Below are 20309 nucleotides of genomic sequence, written 5' to 3'. Positions count from 1 at the left end.
ATAAAGCCCTGGATGTATTGCCAATAACTTCGCTGCAGAATCAAACACTAGGCTGAAGAGTACCTACCCTAAGTTACAGAGAAAGGTTTTCATAAACAGAGAAATGAGGTGTCAAAAGGGCAATGGACATGGCAATGCATCTGTCTATGGAGAAAAGGTAAGACATTAGGGCAAGGAACTGAAGAAAAGAGTATTAAAGTAAAAGACACAAATAATTTCTTTTGACACATCTTTTCTTTCTGATATTTCCTTATCTTTTACCAAACTGAGAGAAACATTCCAGAGCAGACAACAGACATAACAAGCTGTAACCCACATAGTCAAGTTTCTTTCGTGTGCCTCTTTGAGAAAGCTACAGTCCAAGAACTACAACCCAGGCAGCAGGGTGATACAGGTCTGAGAGCTTTGTTGAATGAATAATAATAGCTTTGTCATTCAGTATGAATAACTATATTCACAACTGCCTGTGATGCTTAAATATCCTCCAAGGACAGCTACAGAATTCTGATTACTTTTGCTTACATGTCAAAACTGTGCTAGAAAAGGCATTTTAGCAGCAGTCCTCCATTTATGACAGGCATGCAAATACATAGGCAGAAATAATAATGCAACATTCTCTGAAAAACACATTCTACATGTGCTACACAGATCAAAACTTCTTTGTCATTTAAGATGACTTATGGTCAGACTAATTCTCAGTTTATGAAAATAATACTACAAATTCCATTTCATCTTCTCTCAGCTTAAATTATTGCAATTATTAGAGGAATTACTATTTTTGTGCAAAGGTAGCAATTAAAAGTCAGTCAGGATGAAGAGAGACTTCATTCATGCCAGTAAATTAAATGTGCCAAGAACTACTCTTTGTCACTGAGGCCAGTGGTCATGGATCAGTCAGCATCCATGATCTGAAACGTGTACTTCCTGTTGGAAAAGAGCCTAAACCCATACAAATTCCTGAAAAATTCCTGAGAATAAGTTGGGGAAGCACAAATATTTCTAAAAGTAGCAGACCCTATTATCTTTACATTTATAAATAAAAGTGCAGCCTTTTATGCTGGACCAGTAAAAAAAACATACAAAAGAAGGCATTATTCCTGACCTAATTAATCTGTAACACCATTTGAAGTTAATTGTAAGTGAATGTGATAAATCAGAAGAGAGAACTGAACACTGTAATTAAAATATGACAACATGAATATGCAAGCTGTAAAATTTGATTGTTACACCCTGTGCAAAGGTCTGGATTCTTTTCAGGGAGACAAGAAGAGGAAAGCATCATTCATCAGCTTTGTTCTACTGATGGAAAATTTAGCAATCACTGGCTGGTCGATTTATTTAAAGAATACCATAAGGTGGACTAAGAGGAACAAGTTTAAGAAAAATATGAACCCAAGCAGAATGCAGCATGTTTCAGGATTGTAATGGAATAAAGTATAAAGAGAGCCAATGAAGGAGCAGAAAAAGAAATTTCACATCACAGGAAAAAGGAGGAATTTGAAATATGTGACATAGTAAATGGTAAGTGTTAGAAATCAGAAAAACCCATGAGGGTAAAAAAAAAAATCATGAGACATAAGAAGGATAAAAAGTGTCATGGCTGAAATGATGCAGAAGGTAAATGGTCTCACTACTTTAGCTGAAAATGTTTTCTCAGTGAGACTATGGTAGAAAAGGAGGAAAGAGATTAGAGTCATGAACATTTGTAGAGATTCCTCAGGCAATCAGGAAAAGCAGTTAAGGAAGCAAACAAGATAACTTAAGGTGGTGAGTGGGTGGATAAGAGTTTGTGATGCCAGAGAAAACAATCAACATGGGTGAGATCACAGAAACATAGAATCACAGAATCATGGAATATGCTGAGCTGGAAGGGACCCACAAGTCAAGAGTCCAAGAGTCACACCATGTACCTGACAGCATTGTTCAAATATTTCTTGAATTCTTCTCAAGTTTGGTGCTGTGACCACTTTCCTTGGGAGCCTGTTCCAGGGTCTAACTACCCCCTGCATCAAAAACCTTTTCTTAATATCCAACCTAAATATACGCTGGCACAGCTTCAGGCCACTTCCTTGGGTCCTGTCACTGGTCACCACAGAGAAGAGAGCAGTTTCTGTCCCTCCTCTTCCCTTCATGAGGAAATTGCAGCCTGAATTGCGGTCTCCCTCAATCTCCTCCAGGCTGAGCAGACCAAGCAAACTCAGCTTCTCCTCATATGGCTTCTCCACAAGGCCATTCACCATGCTCATGTCCCTTCTTTGGTTGGGACAGTCTAATATCTTCTTTATATTGTGATGACCAAAACTGCACACAAGACTGAAAGTGAGATTGAACCAGTGCAGAGAAAAATAGGAAAATCCTCTTCCTTCCTTGCCTGGCTGGTGATGCTGTGTCTGATGCACCCCGGGTCACGCTGAGGAATGAACTGCTTCAAATCAGTGAAAAGATAAAAGGGACAGAAAAATCACATAGCAGATAAATGACCATCCTGTGTATGAAGAAAACACAGAATAAGACCTCCTAATGAAAGAGATCTAAATGGCAGATATGAGGCTTAAAAAGTAAATCAGATAATTAGAAATGGCAATGACAGCTAGGATAGAGAAAAAAAAAGGTAAAGGCCTGGGCAAATATTAACCAGGAGAGGATAAATAAGAGGGATGGGCTAAGAGGGGAAGACCTGAAGTACAAGAAGCTAATAAAAATTAACTGGTAGGAAATACAGATAAAACACCGAGAGACAGAGGTGTTAGGTGGAACTCATAAGCGATCTACCAAAAACAATAAATGTACTAGTAAACAAGGCAATATAGCAATTAAGAAAATTGTCATATAGCAGAGTAACAAGTTTCATGTGCTAATACACATGTTCAATAAGGAGAACAAAACACACACTTGTCTGTTGGTTGTTTGGTTGGTCCAACCAACCAGCCAACAGTCAAAGAAGCTGGACAGCAGCTGAACACCAGATGTTGGGGCTGCTGCTATAGTCTAACTGTAGTGAAGTCAAGGACCTAGATCAAGTTTCCACGATGTATTTTGTGTTCAATATATGACCAGTACATACCAAAGGCTTATGGACAACATTTGAAGGAAGAGCAAAGAGCTGCATACATACACCGATTTTCAGTATAGACTAGGAAAACATGGAGAGATTTGTCAGTAAAGTGATGGCTGAATTACAAAGGGCAGGTTCAACCACAAGTCTCAAAAATACACAATGACATACTATACGATATCTATACATACAATGTTTAATTTTTTTTAAGCTTGAGGAGAACTGCATCAATAAAGACATCAGCCTTTTAGTGTACAATGACTTGGAAAAAAATGCAGAATTTATATTAACTTTGGTCATAGAGATGTACCTGAAACAACCCATATCATTAGAGAAAGTACATTTCCACAAAAAATTATACTAAGGAATGAGCCAAAGAAAACGGTGGTCAGGGTCTAAACATGAGTAGTCATGGTCTTTTTAGCTAAATATACACAATGGTATACTTTTTTTATACTACCAAGTATACTAACTTGGTAGTATAACTATAACTAGAAAGTTACTTTTTTATACAAGCTTATCTGCAAGTTGTTTTATTATTTTCTTATTGGCCAAAATATATCTTTTAAAATAGAAATATTACAGAAGAATCATCAGTCTGATGTAACAGTCCTACTACTATTACAAGCTAATATTTTTAAACCTATTACTTTCTCCAACATTTGTAGCAGTATTACTTTTTAGCAGCTATATTTTTTTCTGTTTGGTTTCTAATTATGTGTTTTTTTGAAATAATACCTACAGTGGAAGTTGATTTGTAACTAAATTCTAATTTACTCCGTCATTCTGCATAATAAAAACCCCTGCATTAGACAAATTCATATTTTCCTCTGAACAAAATCTGTAAATATACTACTGAGATTATTTAATACGTTAGGTAAATTGCTATCAGATATTGTATGGAGCTTAACTAAAAATCACAGTAAATGTACAATTTTTGAAAGAAAATCTGTTTCCATTTATAATAAAATGATCAGAGATGATGTCGATATTTTCCTTGCATTCCTTTAAAATATTCTTTTAAAAAAATAATCTGGTTGCATATTATTTCTAAAACTATTATGACTTAAATTTGGAGAGTATTAATATTTTGGACATTATTAATCAATACTTGTAATAAGGCATAACAGCCAGTTGAAAGACAAACATATAAGTGTTAGCCAGCCAGGAGTATAGTTGAATAAATAATTTTAACTGGATCATTTTTTTTAATCATTCAAGTAATACAAAGAGATCATTTTCAATATAACTTCCTAAATTATAAACCTGCGACAAAACATAAAAGTAAAGTCCTTTTCTAAATAGTCTTAGTCAATAATAGAACTAATTGAAAACCTATAAATTTAGCACAGTGCAGAATGTAGTCTCTATCTTGCTCTGCCTATACATCAATAGGTCATTCTCAGTTAATTAAGTGAAGGAATAATCAGCTTAATTTATGTAGTTCAGGTCAGTTAATGATATCTTAGTACAGTACCTGAACATTTGGCCTGCCCATATAACTAGCTGGATATACCCAGTTCATTGTGTAGCTCTTCAACTTCTGCTCTTCATTTTTTATCTCAGATTTCACTTTACACAGCTTAGACTGGAGCTGCTGAGTCTAATTTCTCGAGGCTAGAGCTGAAATAAAACCAGAACAAATTAACAGGTTAACAAAACAATGTGGCTGGATTATAGTCTATGATAGTCTTTTACTCAGAAAAATCATAAAAGGAGACAGTTCCAAATTAACTACTTGCATCATTTAAGTATGTAATATTTTTAAATAGTATAATAATAATACACCAATGAATAATAAAAAATAAAGAGATGGAGTTGAAAAACATCTTATTTTCACCATAAATTATATAGTTTTAAAACAGCCATAAGAAGGAAGAATTTTATGGAAAGCACAACATACATGTGGTACCTCAAAAAGATGATCATCCTTTTCCTGTTGCAGAGAAAGTGTTTTCTTCTGCTGTCTCTGCAGCTCATCTTCGCCTCTCTGAAGCTGCAAGTTTACACACAAAGACAAACCACAATGTCAACCAATTGGACCTCACTTAGGGAACCAAAGAGATCGATTTGTAAAGCAAAGGATGAACAGGACCCCATTTCTGAAGTACGTTGCTCAAACTGCTCTTTCATTAAAAGATGCTCTCTTTTATTGATTTTGGCTTAAATAATGAGAAAGCTTATCCAAAAATCTTTAGCATTTGGGCTCAAGTTAAGGAAATCAATAGAGTCATTTCCCATTTGAACTGCATATGTGAGTTTTATGTACGAGAGACAAGACAAAGCCCAAATCGGATAAATCAATAACATTGTCAATAGAACATGAGGCTGACAAATGGCATTTTTAAGCAATTAAAGAGAGCTGTAAACATACAGAAGCTAATCAATTACAGTGTTCTGCTATTAACAGTTTTTAATTTATACAAACATAGTTAGGAGTCCTGGGGAATGAAGATAACAATACATGTTTCTTGCTACTGTTTAGGGATTATGACATTAAAGCTTTTGTTCTCTCAAAAATATTCCAGTACGTAAATCTTCCAGTGGTCAAGGGAAGAAAAGGAAACATTTAATTAATCATTGTATCTCTATACTATTATGTCAACATATGTAATAAACATATTGGATACAGACCTTGACTTGGGTGCTTTTTCACCCAATACAGAGTACAAGGACCACTGAAATATGTCATTATTCAGTATAACAAAGAATAGAATCCTAGGAATGTCTATAAGTCACCTAATGGGACTCACTCCGATTAGGACCTCAGCCAGTACTAGATTGGGTCAACTGTGGCTTTTTCTAGATGAGTCTGAATAAACCCTAAGGATGGAGATTTCATCACTCAATTTCATAAAGTGTTCCAGGGCTGTATGACCCTCCTGGTGAAGTAACATCTTCTAATGCTGATGCCAAAGCTGAAACTTGTGACTTTTGCCTTTTGATATACCAGGGGCTGGTAGTAAAGAGAGTTAGCGTACCTTGTAGTAGATCATCCTCACAGTGTACCTTCAAAATGCACTGACTGCTATTATGGGTCTCTTTAGCCTTTCTTTCACTGGGTTAAGCAATTTAACTCAATTTAACCTGTTCTTCAGGTCTCTAACCGTGAAGATGGTTAATCAAGACTCTACTCTTGTTAGCCCTCTTTTGGATTCTTTCCAGTTTTCCAAAATCCTTCTTGAACTGCAAGATGGATGTAAACAAAGCTTATGTGAAGTATGAAGGGACAATATTATCCACATTCCTTCCAATGTAGCTCAGTTTGACTTATTCATGGTGAGGGCATTCCATTCATACACAACTCACAAGACACTATAACCTGTCCTTTCAGCAGAGCTGCTACCCAGTCAGTTAGTTACCAGAGTCTACTCAGGCACTTAGCTATTTTTTTCTGAAGTGCAGGGCTTTTGCACTTCTCCTTCTAAATTTGTTAGGTTTCTGTTACTCCAGCCCCTCTGTTTCTCAATGTTTTTCCATCTAGTGTCATATAAATTTAACTTCCCAATTTTGCCTCATGTGAAAATTTGCTGAGGGTCCATACTAGCTCATCATCTAGAAATATTTTCACCATCGATGAAAATAACTGAATAAAAAAGGCAGCAGTATTGACTGGATGTCATCTGGAAGCTGAGCCATTAATTACTATCTTCAGAGTCCAAATGCCTGCTCTTTTTTCAATCCATCTACCAACTCATTCATCCAACACATTCATCTCAGCTTATAAATAAAAAATACAATTGAAAAGTATGTTTAAAGTTGTGTTTAAATTGAGTTATGTTACATGGGCCCATGTAACCAATCCTTCCAATGTAGAAGGCAATCAGATTAGTCAATTGTAATGCTTGTGCTGACTGTTCAGGTGCAACAATTGCATCTTCATAACTCAGCACTCACAACCCTTTCTGATAACATAATTCTCAAAATGCAAAGGCACATATTATTCCTGAAGATAAAAGACAAAAAATATTGAGTCTTTTATCAGCAATAAAATATCAGCAATAAGATCAGTATTTAAATAAATAACTGGTTTTGAAATGACCACATATACATTAACATGAGGCTAGTGCTGCCATTTTGCTACTTGTATACATCCTTCTTTTCTTTTTCTTTCTCACATAAGACCCTTCAATTGTTCATGCCCAGCATCCAGATAAGGTAACAGAATTCCTATTCCTGTTCATCCAATGGAATCTACATTTAGAAACAACAGAGTTTTGAAAGAGAAAAGTAACTCCAAAACTTGTATTTTTGGACTCAAAATCTCAAAGGCTATCCTTTACTGGTATGTAACTTCTCTTTCTTCAATTGATAACTTAAATGTCCATTCACACTTTAAATAACTCCAAGAAAATGCTTTATCAACAATCTAGCAGAGTTAGAGCAGTTAAAGCAATCAGCAAATGTAGAACCATATTTGCCTTCAGCAACCCAAAACAATTCAGTGGTGTTGTGACAGGAAATGAAGAAAAAGTTTCTGAACAATGCCAGTAATATTTTCAGGTTTCTTGTAGATTATGCCCTGATTCTATTAGGAGGATTTTTTTCAACAGTTACATAGCGAAACTCAATTCAGGCCACTATCTATTTGGACAGCCATTGAGTAGAAATGGCTAAATTTGTAAAATGGAAAGCACAAGAAGTTTCCTGATGCCTGTGGACCTGTGAATCTAAGAATGTTCTTGAGTTTGAACATATAAAAGGTAAATGCTTATTTCAGAGCTCTCAATCTTAAGAAAAAAAGTTGGAAAGGTTAATTTACTGGCTACAGATGAAGGCAGATAAATTTAGGAGATGCATTTAGAAGAGAGATTCTACCTCTGAAAAACAGAAGCAACACACATCATCCCTCATATTGTTGAATTTGTTCACCTTTTAGTACCAGTACTGACAAAAAGCAAGCAAGTTTTTAAAGGCGGATCATTAATATATATTGTTCTAGTTTTAAATCCCACTGTTCTCATCTATTCTGCACAGAAGCTTCATCTTTAATTTCAGTTTTTGGCCAAGAGGTCAGATGAGGAACTGCATTTGGTAGAATGGAACTTTTCTAAAAGCAAAGAAGCACTCATGACTATTGACTCTCCAGTCAGTCACTTCAACAAGCTCGGTGATCTGTAAAGACATGTAGATTGACTTTGATCATTCAACTTCACAACTATGTGCTTGAAAGCAGCCTTGGCCTTCTACAGAGGTGTATGTCTATAGAGTGTTATGCTGTTAATCTCCTTATTCACTACCTTTTTTTTGATAAGTATTAAGGTACACCCTTGTAAATCTGGGTTTGTGGGTAATTATTGTAAATGTATTTTGAAACCTAACAGCATAAAAAGAAGACTGAAGTAAAAGACTTCAATTGAGACCTGCTAAAAGCAGTTGAATATGTGAAAAATAGGTATTGTGTAAAGCAAGAGTTATAAAGGCATTTTCAACATTTTTTGGGTTTTTGTCTGGGTTTTTTTTCTGTATTTTTTATCCATTCATTTTTCACTTTGCTGTTTTAATATTAAATTCTATTTTATTCTGTATTAGCTTTTAGTCACAATGGGCAGAATTTGTGTTAGATTTAACATCTTGACCATGATCCTGGGAGATACAACATTTTAGTTCTCTTATATTTGAAATAATTTGCTAAATTGCTTCTCCTATTATACCAAAATATTGTCACCAAAAAAGATTCTTGTCAGGTGTATAGATTTAAATATTACAAAGATTTGGAAACATAGGAATGGATCTGTTAGTGATGGAAGGAAAATTTAGCACTGACACCTAGACCTAGAACAGAAAAAAACCCTGGGTTCAAAAAAGAATTTGAAGTACTCCTGAATCTTCTTGCCCAAGGAGCAAAGCAGATCTTTTGCCATCCTGTGAATGAAAAGACCATGGTTTTAGCTGAGGATGAAAACATTTTATTGGCTAAATTTCAAAGTAGCTCCCTATTTATGTATAAATATATATTTATACATATTTATCTAGCGTAAAATGTGCTTTAGATGACTGCACTTGATGCTTGTCTCTTGATGTAAGTTGGAAATCATGCACTGAAGTGATATCACATGCAATCAACAAGGAAATAGTATAGCCTGGTGTATGGCAACATACTGAGGCACTTAACTTTTTTGCACAAGTGAATAAAACAGGTGGCAAAGCTAAGCCCTAAAGAGAAGCATAGAAATTATTTTGTTTGTTCATCATTAGATACTAGGATTCCCCTAAAAAAACCACTTTTTTTTTTCTGTTAGAAATTAAAAATGCAAATTGCCAGAACACAAAAGCCCATGTATGACCCTGATGGATTTTTTCCGGGTTTTGTAACACCTATAAAATATGAAAAACTTAATCAGTCATCCAAGCAAGTCCCACTGCATGTGAAACAAAACCAAATTCAAAGACTGACTGAAAATGTATGAAGTATCTGTGACTGTATTCTTTCTCAATACACTCTCATAAAGAAGATAATATTCAACACCAGACAATGGTGAAATTACAGTAAAATTACTAATGTAGAGAATTATTGGTATTTTTAAAATTCTCTACTGTCATCTGTTTCCAGTTTTTTAGGGAGGCTGATTACTTGAGACAATTGATGTTTTATTTTAATCTGTCTTCACTTCATTACCAACTATTTTCTACTATCTCAAAGCAAACAGAGTAAAACTCTAATCCCTTACTAGTGTAGTTTACTAGAGTTAACACAGTTAAGTTCTTCCTTGAGTCTTCTCAGGACAGAGAATGAAAGAAAAAATTACTTTACAGATAACAGAACAAAATGAGGAGTGCACAAAATCATGTGGCACAACCTCATTGTAAATCCAGCCAATTGCAGGAGAAAACTGGTTATCTTAAGGCAGAGAAGGAGAATTCACTTCTGTCATGGAGCTTGGTTTACTTGAACATGTAATTAATCTTTCTTCCTTATGAATAAACTCCTGACAAGATTTCCCAAGATGAGAGAGCTCTTGTGCAACAGTATCCATGAATTCTTTGAAAGTACTCAGATAAAATAAGGAGTTTATACTCCACAATTTTAAAATTTAGTGCACATTATATCAGTTCTTAGTCTTCTCATAAAGATTTTTATAATAGTAGAATTTCACAGAAGTTTCCATTGGTATAGATTTTTCTATTCCTGTTTTAGTATTTGAAAGACTAAGTATGATTATACTTGTTAGCAAATTCTTGAATACAGAAATTCCTGCTCCATTTGAAATTACCCAGTCTCACACAAATCCTGAATTTATTTTTTTATTCTTATCTGAGAAGACAAAAAAAGACATTTTCTGATTTATTTAGGTTTCTTAGTTGCTGTATTTAAAACAGAAAAAAAGTGCATAGTTCACAATATAAGTTAATTGGCTCAGAAAAACTTCATTCTCCAAAACACCTTGCCATTTTAAGTCTGATGCTATAACAGTTAGCAAAGGAAGAACTCCAGGGATTGGGAGTTGAATGCTTATATGCTGCTGTTAAATTAAGCAGTTGCGCTTGAGAAGCCTCTGCCTGAATGCAATTCATTTTACAATATCATCTGGGGACAAAGAATAGTTTAAGATGCAAACTGAAATAGCATCTTCTGGTAATGCAGAAATACCCCTCAGCTGACTTAAGAAAGAAATGAAGCTGAAAACTGGACCAGTATAAAACAACTGATCATTTTGGTTTGGGTGGTAGAAGTCTTACAAACATTTCTTAGGCTGAAAGTCACTCTGTGTATGGCAATACAGCAAGTGTGTCACTGGGGGTAATCATAGCTGAACTGCTTAGGGACACAGAGCCAGCAAGGTAATTCAAGCAAACTTTTTAAAGAAAGGAACAGGGATTTAAAAGATAAGCTGTATGTCCAGGTGTGCTTTCCAAAATCTACAGATTCTTGAATGTACGTATGTGCAGGCTGAAACAACTATCAAAGAAAAGAGCTATAATATATGAGATGTATACTATATTAACCTCTACTGGTCATCTATACATTTGCATCTTCGGAATCTTATTGCTGCTAATAAAGGAATGAATCCCAAAATACAAAGAAGCTCAACTAATATGAGATGACAGAGGACCTAGTTTACATATTGGATTCAATATCTGCAACTGGACCTGTCCACAAAAAATTATTCTGATCCACTACTGTTTAATGCTAATCTTCAAAAACATCAAAACCGTCTGTTCACAAACCAGGAAAAGATGTGAAATGAATCAATAACCATAAATTATCAATAGCAATATTAACATAATAAAATCTTCCCATTTTTTGATTCTGTGATAAAAAAGCAGAAGTCAAAGGATCAAAACACAAACATGAGGAATTTTGTAATTTTCTATAAAATGACTTTTTATTCTGCAGCAGGCAACTTAGAAAGCATGGAAGAATGCCAGAATGAAATGGAATAAATAATAAATAAATAAACAAAACCTTTAAAATTTCAATTCTACTACAGTCAGGAGTTTCAATCTTTGCTTTTGATGAACTTTTCACCGACTGTTTTTCCTCTTTTTATGAATGCATACAGGGAGAGCTGTGAATTTCTATACAAAGGTGAGCACTAAGGGCAACAAAAGCATTAGGTGTAGAAATAATGTGATGAAAAGCAAGGTCACCTAGGTTGCAAAGTAAGTACTAATAAAAACAAGAGGTGGAAGACAAGGCTAGAAAAAGAACTAGCATTCACACACTTAAAAGACAGATATGTAAACACAGAGATTAGGATGGAATTTAGAAGGTAAAAGATACACTTAAGGAAAACTGACATTTATGGTAAGAGGGTGCCGAAAAGTTGGACAAAGAAGGGATACAAAGTAGATAGAAAGTGACAGTAGAAAAGGTACTTGATTAGGGATATAATATATTGCAGCCATTCAAGGGTCTGTGTAAAGCTCCATTTTCTTTAGGCTACCGTTTTCTTCCTTTCTCCTTCTACTCTAAACTCATGTCTTCTTTGCATCCACATTGGTCAGACAAGCATCTTCTCCTCTGTTATTTTACAATCTTCTTCTCTTTCTAAATTCACGGTTTCAAACTCCTTCCATCTGAAATTTGCTTCTCCAAACTGTTTTTTCCTTTTTTTTTTCTTTTTAAGAGAGAAACACTGTATTAGCTCTCTCTGCCTTAGCTCTTAGAGCCCTCTAAGTGGAATAAGTAACTTGTGTATAGCTTTTTCCTTACTTGATTCAGCTCCTATAGCCAGGAACTTAATCAGAAGTCCTTTGCACGATATTACTGTTACAATGTTTTATGTCTGAGTTGTGCTAACGGAGAGTTGGAAAGATACAGATTTCTTCATCTATCTACCATATCTGTGCCAGCAAAACTCTATGCACACAAGCATCTTTGAAAATGCAAAATCTATGTTGAAACAGACCTTGAGTTTATATTTATATTTAAATTTTTTTCTAGAATTTTTTCTTCTCAACTTATGTAACCCTTCACCCCCAAAACATACAACTAGTTCATGTATTCCAATACCTTATTGTGCATATTATTCTTATTTTAGTTATAGTCAATCTTTTTCTATTAAAAATATTTCAAAGACTTAACCTTTTAGTCATTTTTAATCTTTCAGGCATTTTAAACTGCATCAAGTTAATACTTCACATATAGGTCATCAGTTTATATGAATAAGCTATTAATTTGTTAATATCTAAAATAAATGTTTGTTTATACAGTGCCAAAAATTAATCAATGCAATTTTATTATTTTCTTTATAGCCTTAGGAACCACAAATCCTATTTATAAAATTACTTTTTGCATAATTGAATGTCCATGTCTCTCAGTATTTTTTAAAAAAATCCTTTCAAAGACTTGGTTAGCTGCACCACTTAAATATAAGCTTGGCAGCAGTGCTGGTGTCACAGAGATTATATGCTTGGACTTCAAGGAGGTCAATGAGATGGCTGCAGAGCTCACTGTGCAATAGCCTTCACTAGCTAATCCATAATGCAGTATTGTCAAATTATGATCGTGCACCTGCAGTTTTCCAAGGAAAAGAATACAAAATGAGAAACTCCCTCTGGACCATTCTTGTTGTTTCAGGGTATTTTTTTTAATAAGTATCTTCTTCATAAAGAAAATGACAACAACATTCACAATTAAAGACTGTGATGGTATTAGACACTGCTATAGAATGCAACATCTGTCCACTAAATATACTTTGTAAAGTGTACACACATTTCTTCAGAAATACTTATTCAGTAGACTTGCCAAATCTTGGGAAGCTGTATGCAGTATTATTGCTATATGAACTAGCAGTGCCAATTCAGCAGATCTGCAGTAAAAAACTGCAATCACAGAAAAACATAGATCACAAAAAGAAGGATTATGACAGAGAAAATGCCTTTGGAAAATAAACACTTCCTGAAAGTTTTACTCAATAGATCCTTAAAATGTTTTGACTGTAATTTTAATTTAAATATGTCACTATTAAATAGTTGTAACAATCTTTTTCCCATGTTCAATGCTGCATATAGTTCCAAAGGCTCAGATCTGCTATACCTGTAGCACTTGTTATAGGTTGCATAAGATCCTTAGTGTACAATGATTCTTCTTCCTCTTCCCTTTCTCTCCCCACACAGGTATGAATTCTACTTCTACAACTGAAAGGAGAAAAAACAAGGATTCATGTCCAGATTAGAATTCTGATTTTGTAAACTTATGTTTTTTATATTTAGTCCTTACTTTGATTTGTGCTTATACTGTCTCCTGCTGAACAAAGGTTACTACTGCCTATTCCATGTTTTCTTTCTTTGTCCACCAGAATAAGGTTTGTATACACTTAAGTATTAAGTGTAATTATATTACCAAAAAAATTTCCCCTCTTCCCTCTTCTTCTTCTTCTTCTCTCAGATTTATTCACTAAACATGATGATGTTATATGGTGTGGGATCCCCCTTTGGTCATTTGGGGTCATCTGTCCTGGCCTTGTCTCCTCCCAGCGTCTTACACAGACCCAGCGTGTTCACTGGTGGGGTGGGGTAAGAGAAAAGACCTTGGCCCTGTGCAAGAACTGCTCAGCAATAATGAAATATCTCTGCATTATTCACACTGTTCTCAGCACAAATACAAAACACAGGCCCACACTAGTTACTACAAAGAAAACTGACTATACCTCAGCCAAAACCATGATAAAAGTATTCACAGGACAAAACAAATCCACAGAAAGATATTTTGTCAGATTAAAAAATATCACAGATTCTACTACATTGACTATCAAATTATGAAGCAAATTGTAAGAAATACTAAAAACTAAACTAAAGTTGTATTCTTTTCATACTCTTGAAAGTTGACTCAAATCCTAGAAATTGTAGAAAAGGAAGATAAGTTTTAAAAACAGCAGTTCTTCCAGAAAAATATGCCCAGAATTTCCTTATGGTACAGGACACCAGTGTGTATTTTAATGGCCTCACAAATATTTAATGGCTGAGAAATTCTTTTATAAAAACAGGCATAGTTCTGAATATTATCAGTTGCATTTTGGATTTCTTTCAAATGTAAAAAAAAAAAAAAAATCCCAGTTAAATGTTATCTACTGAGTATCAAAAATTTTTCATTTTAATACAGATACCTATATTGAATATTTAGAGTTCTGCTGTTTAAAGATGTAAACAAGAGTATTCAGGGACTTTGATGTTCTTTTATCATTATAGTTCATCTGACCTTTAATACCTTTGCGTATTTTACAGTGAAGGAGAGTAGAATCAAAAGGTAAAACCTCTTTAACAGGGTATATTAATATTTTGTTAATTTAATACATATAAATATATTTTACCATATTCAGTTCTTCAGTTGGAAATCTAACATCTGAATCAAATTCACCATGAATTCAAATAATATTTTACTGGCCAGGATATAGTTGGCAGTCTAACTGTCTCTCCTTTATAAAGTATGGAAATTTTGAGTGAAGTGTCCTACAAGTGAATGGAAGAGTACCGGTGAGTAAACACCCCACAGTTTTCAATGTTTGCTCCCATAACATTCCAAGGCAGCTGGAAAATGCACTTCAGGATAATTTGCTGTTTCTCTGTGCACAGCAACAAGGCCTTCTTTGATTTCTGCCACTTTACAGAGCTAAGAAGTGGCTCTAGCAGCCTGCCACTCACTAACAATCAGCTGAATAGAAGTGCTCTGACATGATGCTCACCTGGGACAACCATTCACAGCAGCATACTCAACTTCAGCTAAGCCTGGTTCCTTAAAGTACTTATTTAGCTACTTTTCATAAAGATCAGAAGATAAAAAGTCTTATTTCCTGCCAAGAGGCATCAGGATCAGGATTGTTGGATCTAGTGATGAAGGGTGGAAGCAGGTTAGGTTCAAGAATTTCGCCTTCCCTGTGTGCTGTGTCTCATCAATATGTCCACAGGTTTGCCATGATTTGGCTCACTAACTTGATTAAGAGTCCTTAGAGAAATGTTTTCAGCTCTGTTTTAATCTCCTTAGCATGAGGTAGATCTTGACTTGTACATTTTTCCAAACATATATTCACTTTTGTCTTTTGCTGTTCTGGTGAGATCCTTGTGTCTTAAGGAAATCTGCACCTATTAATTATTATAAGGAGAAAAAAAGAAAAGAAAAAGATTTTTAAAATTACAATTAATCATGATATTCTGGAAGCCAGACAATAAGTCTCCTATTTTTAAAAATTATTTTAAATTTCTTTTCTTTTTCTTTTTTTTTTGTTTTCTTTTTCTTTTTTTTTAACGGGAAAGTAAATGAAAAGTCAGGTGATATATAGTACCCTCTATTATAGATGCGTCATAATAATTGAATGTCAGGTATTTATTAAGATCACAACTCTAAACTTTTCTGATTGGTACATATATCAAATGCAAATCAAGATGATTGAAATAATTGTAACATTTTGGCATATTACCACCCAATATGCTTGAATTTACTGAAAAACACCCATATATTACAGCATTTTTTAACAGATAGTTGTGTAAATTATATTTAAAGCTGCAGTTAAAAAAATCTCCCCCTTCAATTCTCCTTATTTTGAAAGGTACTTTTTCTGAAGATTCAACAATAGCAGCCTGCATAAAATTATTATTGTTTATATGCTGTATGTGAGAGTTCAAGCACTGCTTTAAATGCATAGAGTTCTCCACAAAAACAAGATTAGCAGTTTCAGTACTGCAATGTAACAGTATTATGAAATTATTATAGAAATCAATAACACTTTCATTTCTAGAACTAATCTGATGGTAAGATCTTGTTTATAAAGATATTAAACAAATGCATTATTCACATTTTATAATGGCTTTCAAGAAAGTGGACATTTTTTTAATTATCGCCTGGAAGTGGTAAAATAAATGAGGGTAATTTTTATTAACAGGAGTTTATTTACATAAAACAAATGCTCATTGAATTATTGAGTACGATAATATCTACATGCCTAGTCCTGTTTGTCATATTTTGTGCCTTTTGGTGACATCAGAATTATAACAACCTGATTTATGCACTAAATTTAATGCATAATATGACAACATACCAATAGGTATGCCTTATAATGTATAATTTAAACATGATTGCCATATATTTCACCCATATTTTCTTGGCTTTACCAAGATTCTCATGCATCTAGAAATCTCGATTGTAATGCAGGTTGCCAGATATGAATGTCTGTTTGAATTAATGAACATTTTTATAAAAATACTCTGAGTATGAATGTTTTAAAAACCTTGTCATAACATTCACCAAACTTACACATGACAGCTAGCATGTGTTACTGCATTTTCATCTTAAATATTTGATGACTGCCTCTTTAAATCCAAGATTCATAACCCAAAGGGTTTCATTTTCTTACAGCATATGTAATGCAAGAGACATTTATTAGTATAGTTCTCATTTTATGCATCAACAAAATATTTTTCAGAGAGCCATTAGATGAACTCCCTCCTTTTCAGATGTTTTTCCTGAGCATTTTAATTATAATTGTATATTTTCCTTGACAATATTTGTACACAGACTATTTGCAATCCTCCCTGCCTCCCTATCTCCAGCCCAATCAGAACTGAAAGAGGAATTCTGCAATATACAATATTGCAGAGTCAGAAAATATGAAAGGCATCAGCTAGCATCTCATACAGACTAGATTAAATATCTGAAAACCCTTGGTAAGCTTTTTTAACCTCTGAAGATACCCAAAGAAATATTACTGCATACAATTACATTTCATAAAAATTTGCAAAACACAGATCTTCATCTAATGCTGTTAAACTGCTATTGCCAAAGCATAAAGTGAATATTTCTTTATTCCTTATTGCCTACATGTAAAACATTCAGCAAGGAAAAAATATCAAATATTAGAATGTTTGTAATTATTTAAGAAGCTGATCAACACGCTGCAGTTGGTGCAATATATTACTATGTTAGCACTGAAGGTTGTCCACTGACAGGTCACTCTCACTTGACCTTGTACACACTGAAAGGTAGTTCACCATGGTAACCTTGGTCCTGTGGCTTTCCATACAGTAAATCATTTCAGCCCTCTTCATGTAATTCTTTTATTGGCTGTGCAATTGAAATGTCATGCTTCACGAACAGAGACGCTGGTAATTTCTTATGGATGATTAAACTACCTCTGTAATCTGTGAGCATGGATGGAACTGTATGCAACAGACTTAAGCATACACTCCATTTCTGTTAAATTCTTGATATTTTTCAGTTGCTTATAAGGAAGTTTGCTCTAAGAAAAAAAGCAATTCTTTTTCATAAATGCATTCTAAACAAGCACCAAACAACATCCCTCTTACATTATCCTCAGGAGCAAAAGGAAAAAGAGCAGCCTAGAGAAAAAAAATTAATATTGTTTTTAAAATTATATCTAGTTTTTAATTGTACTGACAAATTTTAAAAGTCAAGCTGGTTTATAAAGGCTAAATTAGGCCCAAAGCAGAAGCTGACATTCTTACTTTAATTGTGTTAATATATAAAGGTGAGATAATGTACAAAATATCAAGAAAAAAAAAATAGGAGGTGGGCAAACTACTTCAGCTATTTCATTTTAGTATTTACATTCTTTGTAATCTTGACACAGAATTGAACAAACAAGCCTGATGCTTTCTTTCGAGAACTACTCAAACCAGAACCAAACAGCAGAAAACAAATAGGGTTTAAAAATTATTTTAAATTATCTTTTCCAAAGATACACTCGAAAGAACTACATATTGTCTAAATTTTCTTTTATAAAATGGCACACTTCTTTATATGACTATAATATAACACTTTAGCTGTAGCTCTATTTGCATGAAGTTCATATTAGTTTTTTTGTCTTCTTTTGCATCTGTCAGGCAAGTCAGAGCAACAACACACAAAATTATCTGTGCATGCAGTACATAAGTGGATACATCTTTCAAAAATAGGGGCAAAAAAACTTTGATACCACTATTCATACATTTTTTTTAAAAAGCTCTATAAACCAATGAAACAAACCAAAAAATTAAAAGCTAAATAATACCACACTTTTTATAGAGCAAAAATATTCTAAGGGTTTACATAACTTTAATTTACAAAAAATTAGGATAATCCTGACTTTTTAGTTTCTCATTTGCACCCATTCCTGCTCACAGTGAAAAATAATAGTGATCAGTGATATATTAAAAATTAAAGTAAATAACTGACAACTGAAAATGCATTGACAAATTGAGAAATCATTTGACTGCTGAGTTCTGGAATAAGTCTAATAATTTAACTACATCTATTCATTGAATAAAAAAGGGATATGGAATAAACTTACCAAGGAAAGAGTGAAAGGATCAAAGATCCTAGAAAAATCTTATTTAGTGCTTTTATAAGACCACAGAAACCAGTTTATTTTGATCTTAAGAATCCCTATCTGCTACCAGGGGATCTATTTGTAAAGTATAAAAGGTCTAATATAGTAGACTGATATCCCATCCAGCTAGATTAATGTCCTAGTGATGAGAATGGCAGCTGCTAGTCAGAAACCTGAAAATAGGTCCAGTTCAAATTGTGACTCTTCTATCTTTACTATTTTCTACACAATATTTACTGTCTTACTTAGGGCAAAGTTAATCAGTTCTGAGAGATGGCTGAACATAGACTTAAGGAAAGAGTTTCATCTAAGTAGTAGTGTTATTGTAAGCAGTGGGAAATCTCAAAAAAATGTAAAAGAGCTTTAGAAAATATACAAAATGCTTCTAGTGCCTCTTTGGCCTTCAATCACCAGTGGTAGAAAGTCAAGGTTCTGATTTCCTTTCTTGAGTGTAATAGAGGAATAAATCTGCTCTTCCACCATTTTATAGAGTACCTGTATACCATACAATATCTATTGTAGTGGCGCAAGTCTCATTTCATTCTAGAAAAACATCTCAAATAAACCTATTTTTGAGGTGGGGAGAGAGCAAGCACCTTCTCAAATGAACCCAGGAAAAGGGCTACTTCCTGTTTAAGTCAGGGAAAAAAAAAATAGAATGGACTTAATTGAGTAATTTTGTCTTATTTCTCTTCTGCACCATTGCAGAATATTGTTTGAATTTTCTGAGAAAAGTTCCAGTGTTAACTACAAATCTTGAGCATGAAATTGCAAACTACATCAAGATTGGCACAATGAGAAATCACAAAAAGGGAGTCTGCAATCCCTCATTCTTCTGTTGGTCCCTTTCTGTATTTTGCTTTGACTATCCAGTGAGTCAAGCTACATTTTTCACATCTCTTGAACAGAAAAAGGGTATCTATTATACCAAGTTCTTCTAGGTACCTTTTGTGAAAATATATATTTTCTCATTGATTGCTCAGATTTCCCACAGAATTTAAAAACAACCGTTAAAACAGTGATAATATAGCAATAACTATGAAATGGCATGGTTTAAAGAGGAAAAAAGGAAAAAAAGTTTCTTTACAGCCATAATTATCAAAGTGAAACACTAAAGGAAAGACTTGTGCATCACAAGTAGTATGGTCCTAAAAGAGAAGGGAAGAGGTGTATCAACTTTCCTGCTGGGATATAAACAAATAAAATATTTTAGATATAAAATGTTGAATTAAAAAAATACAGATTCTATAATGAGATGTATAGATATCAGGGCTGTATGTGCTTACTAGATTAAATAATTTTTTGCTTTAATAAAAATAAAACAATCTGAATTTTCAGCTGTGGTTGAAAAAACAGATTGAAAAAACAGGCTAGATTTGAAATTTTTCACATTTTCACAGGTGTCTCTATACTTCATCTAAGCTCTACTGACCATATAACTTGGATCCTGTACTGAGAAAGAACTGTGCTTGAGTTAACACTAAGTAGGG

At 33.9% G+C, this 20309-nt stretch overlaps 1 long non-coding RNA gene across 2 annotated transcripts in view; it reads right to left on the bottom strand.

The window, feature by feature from the left end:
* Positions 1-3020: 3020 nt before the first annotated feature.
* LOC121469379 (uncharacterized) overlaps positions 3021-20309 on the bottom strand; it is a 34224-nt gene continuing 16935 nt past the window's right edge. Inside the window, exons 1-3 of one of the 2 annotated variants that reach the window (XR_012054188.1) lie at positions 13539-14473; positions 4968-5051; positions 3021-4678 (exon numbers count right to left, since the gene is read on the bottom strand). This is a non-coding gene — a long non-coding RNA (uncharacterized lncRNA). Of the gene's footprint in view, positions 4679-4967; positions 5052-13538; positions 14474-20309 lie in introns of those variants that run through there. The other variant, XR_005979368.2, reaches the window with a different exon arrangement.

This window comes from Taeniopygia guttata, chromosome 2 (assembly GCF_048771995.1).
Source record: "Taeniopygia guttata chromosome 2, bTaeGut7.mat, whole genome shotgun sequence".
Taxonomy (NCBI): Eukaryota; Metazoa; Chordata; class Aves; order Passeriformes; family Estrildidae; genus Taeniopygia; species Taeniopygia guttata.
The sequence above is the reverse complement of the archived record's forward strand: the minus strand, read 5'-3'. Positions and strand labels throughout refer to the sequence as shown.